We start from the raw sequence: 13,994 nt of genomic DNA, 5'->3' as shown, positions 1-13,994 counted from the left end.
CTGAGTGGATTTGGACGCCCAAGAGGATATCTTTTTTCTCCCCATCATGACAATCCTTCTCTTGCCATTCTTCCCTCCTCCCATGTGATGGTGGCAGAGACCTGCCCCTGCTGAGCTTGTATCAGATAACTGAGGGCTCCTTAGATCTCTTCTCTTCCTAATAAATAAACTTTTCGGAAAGCCTGACTTAACTTGGTCCTCAGATCTGTGTCTCAGTTCTCAGAAATAGAACAAAATTAACATTTGAGCCAAAGGTCAAGGACAAGTATTGGGATTCATCAGCTCCTAATACTGTGAACAGTGAAATAATCTATAATATAAATGCTCCAAGTTGTCTTCCAAGGAACACAACAGAAAGTTCTTCTATATTTCTATGGCATTTCTTAAAAACCAGTTCCTAGGAACTATGGAGCATTGTGCTCTTCCTGGCCATTCTTACCGCCTCCTTGCTGCAAGCCCCTCGTTAAACAAACTCACTTTTAGACTCAGCATTGAGACAAGAGGCATTTACACACACCCAGTCCACGGACCCCACTTTTCTCCATAGAAGGAGGCCTACATCAGTGGTGTCCATGAATGTCCCATTGGTTTTTTTTTTTAATTCTCTTGACACATTTTAACCTCTGAAACCTATCGGGACACATTTTTCTTTGGGTTATATTTCTTCCGTGTATATGTACATTCCTAATATGGAGAGAAGACTAATACACACTAATATGCTCCCTTCCTCTCAGCCAGCTTGCTCCCTGCTGGCTTGGGAAAAGCATCTCTTCTGCCTCTGAATATTCTTGTAAGACTGTGGTCAAGAGCACTTATCTGTTCTGTTAGTTCTTTGACCTTGACTACTATGCCAATTATAAGGCAGACACAGGGCTCCAGCAAAAAAGGGAAAAATCACCTTTGGCCTATCATCTTTAGACTATGAAAAGCAGATTGCTCTGGGGGAAATGAAATAGTTTCCATCTTGATGGTATGTCTATTTCTACTCTTCTAAGTGCCGGGGGGTGCAGGAACAGCAAGAACTGCAGGGAGGATTGTTTTCTAACACTATTGCTTTGACTTCATGTTTACAAATCTCTTCTCTTGTAATGATTAAACGGCCATGGGTGTCATGCAGTAGATATTTCATCTCAAACATTTTCATTTTCATCTCTACAAGTTTGGTCTATCTTTCATGTTTCCAACTTTTTTGCCATCTGGAATATAGTTTAAATAACTATTTTTATGACTGCTAATTCAAATATTTGTGTCAATTCTGGGATGGTTGATTTTCTTCTCATGATGGATGACATCTGAAGATATGAATTTTTGTGAATGAATTTATGAATTCATAATTTTATTAATTTTATCTTGTTTTGTTCTGAATATTTTGATTATTTGTAGAAATAGTCTTGAGCTTTGTTCTGAGACACGGAACAGTTACTTGGAAACAGTCTGACCCTCTAGGACATTACTGGGATATTACTTTTAAGAGTTGTTAGGTGGGACCAGTGCAGTATTCACTAAGTGGCTAACTGTTGCTCATTACTGAGGCAAGCTCCTCTTGGGTACTCCACTCAATGTTCCATGAATTTTAAGTTTTTCTAGTGTGGCTAACAGGAACAGGCACTATTACAGGCCCTGTATGAGATCTGGGCTCTGTTATCGCTAATCCTCTCTGGTTCTTTCTTGGCTTTGGGTAGTTTCCTCACACACGAGCACCAATCAGCAATATGCTGAGCTTTCTGTCCAGCTCTTTCATGCTGGGGTCCTGTGAACTATAGCCACATTGGTCTCTCTCCTCTCAGCTCTCTGTCTCCTCAATTCAGGGAATCCACTTGCTCCATCTGGGCTCCTCTTTCCTGTTCTGGAAATCTCTTACAATGCTGAAACCAAGATCAGTCATGGAGCTCACCATATTTATTTCTCATCTCTCTGGAATTGGCGTCCTTCAGTGCCTGATGTGTAGTATCATTGTTTCATATATTTTGCCTGATTTTTTGTTGTCTTTTCAAGTAGGAGGTATATCTGTTTACTACCTATTGTCTGAAGGTAGAAGTCAGCTTTATCTTTATCATTGTACTTAGATTTTCCTCTGATACCTTCTGAAGTCTAAAGTACGTTAGTTAATGTATTTAGTAGTCATTATTCTACTGTTTTAAAGAATTTCTGTGGCACCTGGGTGGCTCAATCGGTTAAGTGACTGACTCTTGATTTGGGTTCAGGTCATGCTCTTAGAGTCCTAAGATCAAGCCCCACATGGGGCTCCGTGCTCCGTGGGGAGTCTGCTTGAGGATTCTCTTTCTCCCTCTCTCTCTGCCCTTCCCTCTGCCCAAGCATGTGCTCTCTCTCTCTAAAATAAATAAATAAATCTTTTAAAAAACAACAACAACAACAATTCCAAAGGATAGGACTTGTGTTCTGTAATAATACAAAATTTTTCAGTGGATAATAAAGCATTTACTTACAGGTACTATTCACAACAGTAAAAGGGACTTTAATAATGACATTTTTCTGTCATTTGACAGTAGATGTTTCCAAAGAAGGAAAGGAGGGCAGCATATTTATCTAAATACAGGACCTCCCTCCTTTCAGCACAACCTCTACACGCTGCCCATTGCTGCACGTATCCTCTCACTGCCAACAAGAAAGGAGCTTCCCCCCTTGCGTTCCTCGCTCTGGCCGCCACTGCCTGAGCTCGCTCTCCCTCTCTGGCAGCTGTTTTGAATTTTGAACTCCCTCTGTCACATTCCCTTTATTTTGTATTCTCTAGTTGTTTATCCATCCCAGGTTTCTGTCATTGCTATCTTCTCTTTCCACACCTTTCTCTACTTGATGATCCCGCTCACCTCCATAATCACCCTATTATCTATATGCTTACAACTTACACGTTCGCATGATCAGGCTGTATCCATAAACTTAGTATCAAATACTACATATCTGAATTTCATGGGCTCATAGAATCTTTAAAATCAATAGAGCTAATCTGAGTCCTATTTTTCTTTCTAAATGTACTCCTCCATGTGTTTTGGTTTAATTAAAGTCAACGTCATATTCTCTCTTTTCTCGCTCAAACTCAATTTCAACATGCAACTTTTATATACTTCTTATTTCATCCTACGTATAAATTAAACCCGTGAATATTTGTTTAATGCAAGTCTTCATGTTTTAGTGGGTTATTTTTATATTCTTCTTAACTATTACCTCCATTCTATTCTCTTAATCATAATCCTGCCTCCCTCCTAGAAGCATTTAAATGCGATGTGTTAAAAAAAAAACATTATCTTTTGTGAGTTACAATACAAACAAATATCCTAGTATGGCTTGTAAGACATTTATTTCATCTGCCACGGGCACAGCCTAAAGCCTGACCTCACTCATAATGAGCTTGTAACACACCCTATTTGCCCAGAAGGTGGCAGTAAAACACCGCTGTTTAAACCAGTAACTGTGCAGCCCTATGGCCAGCTCAAACTGTTCCCCCCACTTTTTTTTTATTTTATTATGTTATGTTAGTCACCATACAGTACATCATTAGTTTTTAATGTTCCCCTTAATTAGGTTCAGAAACAGGGATTCCTATGCAGACAGTGAAGGAGGGCTCTGTTGCTTCTACCTAAGGTTTTGCCTGCATTTGTTACTCACCTGGACATCCTTATGTAAACTTTTTGGGAGCGTCACTTCTCCTTAAAATCAAGCAAAACATTCCTCTCTCAATAACTTATTAACTGCCTGCAATTTACTTAGCTATACAAGATATGTATTGTGGTTCCAAGGACCTTTAGTTCACATTAGCAACAGGTGTTTCAAATTCCTAAAGTAATTATTATGAAGGCAGAAACACATTTTGCAGGCAAGATTTTTTCAATTAAGATTTACTTTTCTGTATTTCAATTAGGATTTACTTTTCTGTATTTCAAAGCAAAATAATTTTAAAATACAAATTTAAAATTTAAATTAAAGGAAATGAACCATGGTGTAAGGTGGTCTTATTGTTTGCATGGTATTTCAATGAACATCTTTGGCTTCCTACACATACCCATACTCCAAGTAATTCTTAATTTTTGTATATATATATATGTATACATGTATATACCTATATATATTATGTATATATATATATACAATGGAACGTTAGTCATAAGAAAATGAAATCTTGGGACGCCTGGGTGGCTCAGTCGGTTAAGTGGCTGCCTTCAGCTTAGGTCATGATCCCGGGACCCTGGGATCCATCCCCGCATCGGGATCCCTGCTCAGTGGGGGGCCTGCTTCTCCCTCTATCTGCCGCTCCCCCTGCTTGTGCTCTCTCTGTCTCTCTGTCAAATAAATAAAATCTTTAAAAAAATAAAAAGTAATAAAATGAAATGGAAAAAGCAAAATGTATGCCAGCCTCTAATTATAGTATAGCCCAAAAAATTGAAGAGAGCAACATGTTATATGAAAGAAACATGATAAAGACTGTCTGAAAGTAAATAAAATCCAAGGAACCAAATTATATTTTTCTTAAGTAAAAGAACAGGATTTATTATAACATCAAATCAAAAACTGGATAATGAAAAAACTACTGAAATGTAAAGAAAAATGGAGATAATGAAAAATCTATTAGCTTTTTGATAACTTCTTTCTTTATTTTGCACATTTTTCCATTGGGCTGTTGTATTTTTCTTATCTATAGAAGTTCTTCACGTATTTCTTGAGCCACTTGTTGGATACGTGTATCGGAAATATTTTCTTTTAGTAGGTAGTTTTCCTTTTACTTTACTAGTTTTACTAGTTTAATTTACTAATTTTCTAAAATTTTGATTAATATTAATCTTAATATTGCACAGTTTACCATACTTTTATTTATGCTTCGTTTTTGTTTTTTTTTTTTTTTTTTACTATTGCACTACTGGGTACTTACCCAAAGAAAACAAAAACGCTAATTCAAAGGGATACATGCACCACCCTTATGTTTATAGCAGCATTATTTACAATAGCCAAACTATGGAAGCAGCCCAAGTGTCCATCGATTGATCAATGGATAAAGAAAATGTTGTATATATATATACAATGGAATCTTAGCCATCAGAAAGAATGAAATCTTGCCATTTGCAACAACATAGTTGGAGCTAGGACTATAATGCTAAGCGAAATAAGTCAGAGAAAGACAAATACCATATGATTTCACTCACATGTGGAATTTAAGAAACAAGACAAGCAAGCAAAGGGAAAAAAAGAGGGGAGGAGAGACCCAAAGAAAGCCAAAATCAAGAGGTAGACTCTTAACTGACTGAAGACCCAGGTGCCCTTCTTTTGATTTTCTAAGTGCTCTTTTACTCAGATTACTCTGTACCCTGTGGGTGATTATAGTGCTGTGTTTAGGAGAAGGTAGGATTTGCAAGAGTCGTAAGGCATTGTGATTCTTTAACATATGAAATAGTTGTGAAAGCCTCTCTCTGAATCAAATTTGTACCTAGACTTCTCCTTATTCTCGTGGTTTGATAGATGTCTAGAGAAATAAAATGACTTGTTTCTTGCCTGCAAAATGTGTTTCTACCTTCATAATAATTACTTCAGGAATTCGAAACACCTGTTGCTAATGTGAACTAAAGGTCCTTGGAACTACAATACATATCTTGTATAGCTAAGTAAATTGCAGGCAGTTAATAAGTTATTGAGAGAGGAACAAGGAAGAAAAGTGAGGAAAAGAAGAGGAGAGAAAAGAAAAAGTATTATGAATGTGTTAAAATACATAAGTGGGGAAATGATTCAAAGGGAGGGTGAGTTGGGGTGTCTAGTGTGCAGACTGAGGAAGCTGATAGCTCTGCTTACTTCTATTTTGATGAAGTGGCTTCTGGAACATTTTATATTTTACAATATATATAAGATTATATATACAGGAATATTATGTGTATGTGCATGTATAGGTAGTTACAGGTAGAAAACTTTATGAAAAACAGAACATTTGGAAATTGTATAGAAAAACTTGATCAAAACAATGAAAGTACTAAATTATTCCATTTTTAAAAGGTGAAACTGCGGGGGCACCTGGCTGGCTCGGTAGGCGGAGCATGTGACTCCTGAACTTGGGGTTCTAGGTTCCAGCCCCACACTCGGTGTAGAGATTACTTTAAAAAATAAAATCTTTTTTGGGGGGCACGTGGGTGGCTCAGTCAGTTAAGCATCTGCCTTTGGCTCAGGTCATGATCCCAGGGTCCTGGGATCAAGCCCCGCATCGGGCTCCCTGCTCCTTGTTGGAAAGCCTGCTTCTCCCTCTCCCACTCCCCCTGCTTGTGTTCCCTCTCTCACTGTCCCTCTCTCTGTCAAATAAATAAATAAAATCTTAAAAAAAAAGTCTGAGATGAACACTCATCCATAATGATACTGCCAATCAAATAAAAAGACATGGAAAAGATGCAGATTCTGTAGCAATCAAGAGGAATTTAGTTTTTGGTATATCTTAGGAGCCAGGACTATCAAATAGAAAGCATTTATACACTGACATGACTAAACAATTCTTCTTAATTTCTTTTTTTGTTGAAAGACTTGTATGACCAAAAGTAAGAATGGAATGTGTACGTTGCTGTGGTGAGGGCCTTGCTCAATTTCCTCAGTTTGCCAAACATTTTCTGGCATTGAGAGAGGGACACAGGAGATGGCTCTTAAGGAAAGATGAATATAATATCAAAGCGAGATTTTCACATGTGTGTGTAATAATAACTTAGCTCCAAGGATTACACATTTACTCAACCTCCTCCTACGTCAACATTCCAAGGGAAATTACGACTGTTAGCATTGTGACTAAGTTTTAGGAGAGGAAATGTCCCCTATTGCAGGGTTGCGTCCTAATGAGTCAAGCAGAAATTTTGCGCCTTATTTTTAGTGAAGCTCAGAAGAGTTCATTCTTACAGAATAACTCCTGAGTAAGAGGGGGGATGTCATGATACCCTTCACAGGAGCATCTACTACACTTTCTTAACACATTTGTTGAGGGACGACCTATTTTGTCTTCCACATAAGAATTCTATGCAAGCTGATATTGTGTCAGTGTAGTGCCCTTTGGGCTGTTTCTAGGAAATACTAGGTGTTTAATATCCATTATTAAGCTATTTACAATTGCACATGGTTGTACCACATGTAAAATGAGATAGTACTTCACCTGTTGATAAGTACCTCACAGAACTGTGAGATTCAAAATGAGACAACCCAACGAATGGCTTTTTTAATTTAATTTTTTTTCATCATGGTAAGTATACTCTTTAATCCCCATCACCTATTTCACCCATCCCCCACCCACCTGACCTCTAGTAACCATCAGCTTGTTGTCTTTAGTTAAGAGTCTGTTTCTTAGTTATCATATGGTTTACTCATATGCGGAACATAAGGAATAGTACAGAGGACGTAGGGAAGGGAGGGAAAACTGAATGGCAAGAAATCAGAGAGGAAGACAAACCATGAGAGACTCTGGACTCTGGGAACCAAACTGAGGGTTACAGAAGGGAGGGGTTGGGGGATGGGATAACCAGCTGATGGGTATTAAGGAGGGCACGTGTGGTGATGAGCACTGGGTGTTATACACAACTAATGAATTGTTGAACACTACATCAAAAACTTGATGTACTATATGTTGGCTAATTGAACATAATAAAAAATAATAAATAAATAAACAGTCTTTCTTGGTTTGTCTCTCTTTTTTTTCTTTGCTTATTTATTTTGTTTCTTAAATACCACATACAAGTGAAAGATGGTATTTGTTTTTCTCTGGCTTATTTTGCTTAGCAGTATACTCTCTAGCTCCATCCGTGTTGTTGCAAATGGAAGATTTCATTTTTTATGGCTGAATAATATTCATTGTAAGTATATACCATATCTTCTTTAACCATTCATCTATTGATGGACACTTGGGCTGCTTCCATAGTTTGGATATTGTAAATAATGCTACAATAAACATAGGGTTGCATGTATCCTTTTGAATTAGTGTTTTTGTATTTGGGGAATGAATATCCATTAGTATGATTATTGGATCATAGGGTGATTCTATTTTTAATTTTTTTGAGGAAACTCCATATTGTTTTCCACAGTGGCTGCACCAGTCTGCATTCCCACCAACAGTGCACAAAGGATCCTTTTTCTCCACATCCTCACCAGCACTTGCTGTTTCTTGTGGTTTTGATTTTTTTGTGCTTTTTTTCAAATGACATACATAAAGAAAGGTGAGTGCATAAGAATACCTTTTTTTATGGAGAAAGAGACAAAATAGCAGCTGTTCTACTTTTCTCACATTTTCACAAGTATTCTTGTGTTCTGAAATGTGGTGTTAGGTCTGAGCTACAACTCCTGTCTAAAATATTCAAACTCAAATCATTCAGCTGTGACAACCAGAGCACCAAATCTGATTTTTTTTCAAAACACAAATAGTTGAGATAACAGAAATAATTAAAATAGCAATCATTACAATAAATATAATACTGGAATCTCTCCTTGTACAAAAAAAGATGAAAACTGTTAAAAAGTCACATTACAAAAGCAATAAAAAGATTTAACAAAAATTAAAAAACACAAAGTATGTCAAAACTATAACCATCAAATGGAAAAAGGAAATAAAGTGCAGATCATTAAGGTCAAAGTTAAGCAAAGCTGAATTCAAGTCAGAAAGCACTTCATGTGTCTTGTTCAACATCCTCACTCTCAGAAACTTCCTCCTTGAGAAAGTAGAAGCAATCCTGAAAGACCGTGCTAGCCTCCCACCACCAACCTGCAGACTCTACTCTCTCTCATTACTGTGGTAGAACCCTCTACCCGATCCTGAAAATTTCCTTCTTTTATTGAAAGAAAGAAGATCTCAAGTCAATGACTTCAAATTCCACTTTGAGAAACTAGAAAAAGAAGAGAAAATAAATAAAAAATAAGTATAACAAAGAAAATCATAAATATCAAAGTAGAAGATAATGAAGCAAAAAAAAAAAATCAGTACAGAAAAATCAGCAAAACCAAAAGCTAGTTCTTTGAGAAGATTAATAAAACTGGTAAAACTCTAGTCCACCTGACTGAAAACAAAAAGAGAGAAGACATGAATGACCAATATGAAGAATGATAGCAATGACGTGTTGTTGAAAATGGCAGGATTTCCTTCTTTTTTAAGACTGAATAACATTCCATTATAATTAATCCTTACTTCAGTGTACACATCAATAGCATTTCAAGTGATTAAACACTCCCTCCTCTAAAAAGTACATTTTTCCCCCATCACACTTCCAAGATGCTCCATCTCAGCTTCTGCGAGTCCCCTTCCTTGTGTGGCAATTGCAGATTTTCAGCCTTTGGACCCATTCGGATTTTACCCATACTTCTTCTCTTAGTGATCTCCCCCACTACCAGATTTGTACCTCCAATCTGTACTTCTTCCCCGAAATCCAGAGTCTTGTATACAACAGCGCACTCAAAACTTTTACTTGAGTATCTAATCAGAATCTCAAAATTATGGTGTCCCACACAGATCTCCTGACATTCTTTCCCTCCACAATTGTTTCTTCCTCATTGCTCACCAGCTCGTAAAATGGTAACTCCAGTTTTCCCAGTCGTTAAGCCAAAAACCTTATAATCATCCTGACCGCACTCTTTTTCTCACACCCAGCATCTGATCCATCAGCAAAGTCTTTTGGCTCCATCTTCAAAATACACCCCAAAGCGAACCACTTTTCATCACCTCCCTGTTAATTCCCCAGTGTGGCCCCTGTCTTATTTCACTTGAATTATTACAATAATCTAATTACCACCCTTGCTTCCACTCTTTCAGTATGCATTCAACATTCAGCATTACATGTCAGCATGATATGTTCAGCCAGAATAATTCAGTCTAAATACACTTTTTATCATGCCATTTCCTTCATTATAGATCTCCAGTAATCAGGCACAAGTTGCTAGTTTTTGATAAAGGCCCCACACTGCTATCTGGGAGTAATTGTTTTCAGTCCTGTCCTCTGTTCTCTTGGTTATTCGCTCTGAGTTACCTTCCCCTTGCCCCTATCAAAAACACACACCCCATAAAACATGGCCTGTGTTTACAGCTGAGTGGTTTTCTGAGCCTGCCTCCTGTCCATAGATGTTTTGTATCATATTGCTCAAAACATGGCCTCTTCATTTCTTACTGTCTCTTTCAGTCTAGGCTTGTTTAATTTCTTCAAAAATGTTTTGGGTTCTTTATGCATCATTTTGCCTAACACTTTATTGAACAAAAGGCACACTTCAAATCTATTGAATGTGCGCACCAAGAAGGAACATCCTAAGAGCAGGCATTCCAAGACAGCTGGGTGCACACTGTGGAGACTTATATGACCTACCCTCAAAGCTTACACAGCCTTACTTCTGGCATACTCCACTGACCGGCAAAATCCCAAACCTGCCGAGGTTGAAGGAGATGGACTATGGACCTTATTGTTTGATGGGAAGAGTGTGAACAGCTTTGAGACTGGGTTTTACAACTGTCACACCGTGATGAAGCAAGAGCTACCCCAGATGCCTCCTGAGCCTGTCATTCTGGGGGAAAAGATTGGAAGGAGTCATAGTTGAGAGTATATTCCAGTTTTTCTTTTCTTTTCTTTTTTTTTTTTTGTTTAAGATTTTATTTATTTATTTTATTTGAGAGAGAGAGAGAGACTGTGGGCAGGGGAAGGGGCAGAAGGAGAGGGAGACAGAGAATCTCAACTAGACTCCATGCTGAGCACAGAGACCCATGCGGGGCTGGATCTCATGACCCTGAGATCATGATCCTAATTGAAACCAAGAGTTGGATGCTTAATTGACTGAGCCACCCAGGAGCCCCCTGGTTTTTGTTTTCTTATTTTAACATATGATGAAAAAGACGTGAGTTGAAAAAAGTATTTGGAGGCTTACTAGTAGAAATTAAAGGGAACATAGAGAACACCTAGATATGTGAGGCTTCTGAGGAAAGTAAAAAGCTTTTTGCCTTCACCTCTCAAGGTAAGAAACAGACTGAAAAAACCCATTAGTAACGAAAGTCACGTGCATTTTCTCCATTGAAAAAAGTCATTCAGGTTTGTTGCCAAGATCGTATTAAAGATGTTACTTTCCCACCTACGCTCATTATTTCAGATGGCCACAAATTCCATCCTTAAATGTAGAGCTAGAGAATGGAGATCAAGAAAGAAAAGACTTAAGGTAGGCCTTAGAATTACAGCAATAGGAAAGGATTCTGAATGTAGTCCCCAAAATGGAAACAAGTAAAAGAAATAATTCAGGAAACTTCTAAATTTTGAGGATTTGTATTGCTGGAGAAACTATTTTTTTCTTCTTCTTTTTTCTTTTTTTTTTTCAAGTGGAATTGCCAGAGAAACTAGAAGCCAAGATAAAAAAACCACTTACCTTAAATAAACTTTAAGCCCCTGAACTGGACCATGAAGTAGTTTGAAAGTAGTGTAGCCCCAGGGTTAAATGTGTTTCCAAACTCTTAGATTGGTCCTTGAAAGAAGAAAGGGAAATAAGATCCTATCAGAGGGCAGAGCCAGAAACTGCAAAGAACTGGGGAAAAGGACATTCTCTAGGTAATAAAATCAGAGTATTATCAAAGAATGTGCCCCATTACCAGAGCAGGAGACTTCACTAAGCCCAGGGAAGCAGATTTTGTCAGTGCTGTATTCTGGTGATGGGCTTGTGTATCTCATTGCTCTTGTTTTCCAAATGGGAGCCTGAATTGTGGTGACCCTGTGCAAGCTCCTCCATTATGTATTAGTATAGGAGAGGAAATAGGGGCTGGCAGCATTCCTTACAATATGGGTCGCCATAAAAAGCTACTCTCAGAAATCAGGACTTTTTGCTGGTTGCAATGACTGGATAGCATTTTGGATTGCCTCTCGTGAGAAGTCAAGTGTGTATGTCTTAAGATTGGGAAGAGGAGTGTGCATCGTTATCTCGGAGCCAGGGGGACAAGTTATCTACAAAATTCATACCCCACCAATAGAATATAGAATCATTGCTAGGAAGTGAAAGCCCAACAAGGAAATTGGTTTTTCCACCCTTGTTGCATGTAAGTGTGATCATGTGACTAGTTCTCAGCAATGGTGTGTGACGTTTCACTTTTAAGCCAAGTTGGTGAAGAATCATGTGTGAACCCTTCACAATATTTTTCTTTTTTTTTTTTTAAAGACTGTGTTTATCTATTTTAGAGAGAGAGAGAGACAGCATGAGCAGGCAGGGCAGAGGGAGAGGGAGAGAGAATCTCAAGCAGACTCTGTGCTGAGCATGGAGACTGACCTGGGGCTCCATCTCATGACCAGAGATTATGAACTGAGCTGAAATCAAGAGTCAGACGCTTAACCAACGGAGCCACCCAGGTGCCCCACAGTATTTGTCTTCTTCCTACCACCTTGATGCAAATGAGCATAGCAAATTTAAGCCACATGTGGAAGCCCAAATTGAAAGGAGACTGGGTCTCTTCATCACTGCTTGGAGAAAAGCTGTCTGGAAACAGACAGTCACCGGGACATTACACAGTTGAGAAGCACTTCCTCTTGTGTAAATTATTTACATAGAGGTAATGTGTTATATCATTATCTTACATAAAACAATTTGTAATAAAAGGCATGGTGCAAAATTTACCTGCATCAAGGATATGAGGATAAGGGAGTTTCTGGGTTGTACTGTCTGATAGATACAGGACTATTTCTCTTATACTCAGGCATCAAGCCCAAGTCAAACACATAGCCCTCTATATGCAATGTAACCAAATACAATAAATCTAGCTTTTGAAAATTGAATCATATAAACATTGATTCTTCTACCCAACATAGTTATTTAGCTTCTCCTAATTTTTTTTTACTATTATTAAACTCTTATTTATAGTTCCTACTATTTTTGACTGGCATATGTCAAATAAATCTCTACTCTCAAAAGCTATATAGTATCTTAAGTAATAATGAATAACTTCTATAAGGTAAAGACTTATACCACGTGCTATAGGCCATGAAAGGTAAAATGCTTTTTATTATAAATGAAATGCTTCTATTTTAATATAAGTTAGAAGAGAAAGACTGATTCCTTCCTGGGCAACTGCGGAAAACATTTTAGAATAGGCTTTACCTTAGCTTAGTCAAGAAAGTTGAGTCAGATTGTGATAGGCAGAGGTAGCAACAATGTGTTTTAGGCAAAGAAAATATTAGTGGGCAAAGTATAGGAAGAGAAAAATGAAGATTACTGAGGATTTTAGTGGTTTGAGCCTCTGCTATTTGGCAAAGACACTGGGAGATGAAATTGAGACAGAAGATACGCCAGATCACAGAAGAACCTTGCATCCTGAGCTAAAAGCTCTTTAATTTTATTGGCTAAGCTTTGTTAAGCAATGGGGAGGCACTCCCACTTATTTTTCCCTAGGGTAGCTGCCCCCGCCCCCAATTGATAGTCTTGGGAGAGAACACAGATAGCAGAAATAATGGGATTGTAGAACTTAGAAATAAAAATCTTGCAGAGGCTTCCCCCCCCCCCCCCCCCCCCCCCCCCATTTAGGGCAAACCAAATAATGATTTGTTTGAACTAAATCACCTGACCCGGGCAACACTGCTTCCTTGTGATTTTAAGACTTTGGCGAACTTTCCCCTCATATTGTACTGTTAACAAACATTTAAGAAGCTTCTTCTGATGGTTGTAATTAAGCTTCAAAAGGAGCAGGCACAGCCAGACACTTAGTCGGGCTGAAACTATTTCTTTTTTTCCATTGTTATCAATGTGCAATTCACCCTAGCTTGTTTTCCAGAGGGTGAATGAATTTCAATTGAGGGTGGTAGGAAAAGTCAGTGTGCCAGCAAGAATTTTTATTACGGTCTGATTCAGAGCTAGCTCTAAATCACCTTGGGCCACTGCACGCTCTGAAAACACCATGACATTTCAGGAACTACTTGGTCCTGGCCCGTTTTCAGGGTTCTTCAACCATCTTGATCAGGTAGCCCGTGTTTCAGCCTGCAGAGCTATTTGGTGTTCATACAGTCAATAGTTTTCCCACACTTGTGTCTATTTGCCTGGGT

The sequence above is a fragment of the Phoca vitulina genome, unplaced genomic scaffold (assembly GCF_004348235.1).
Source record: "Phoca vitulina isolate PV1807 unplaced genomic scaffold, GSC_HSeal_1.0 scaffold6, whole genome shotgun sequence".
NCBI lineage: Eukaryota > Metazoa > Chordata > Mammalia > Carnivora > Phocidae > Phoca > Phoca vitulina.
The sequence above is the reverse complement of the archived record's forward strand: the minus strand, read 5'-3'. Positions refer to the sequence as shown.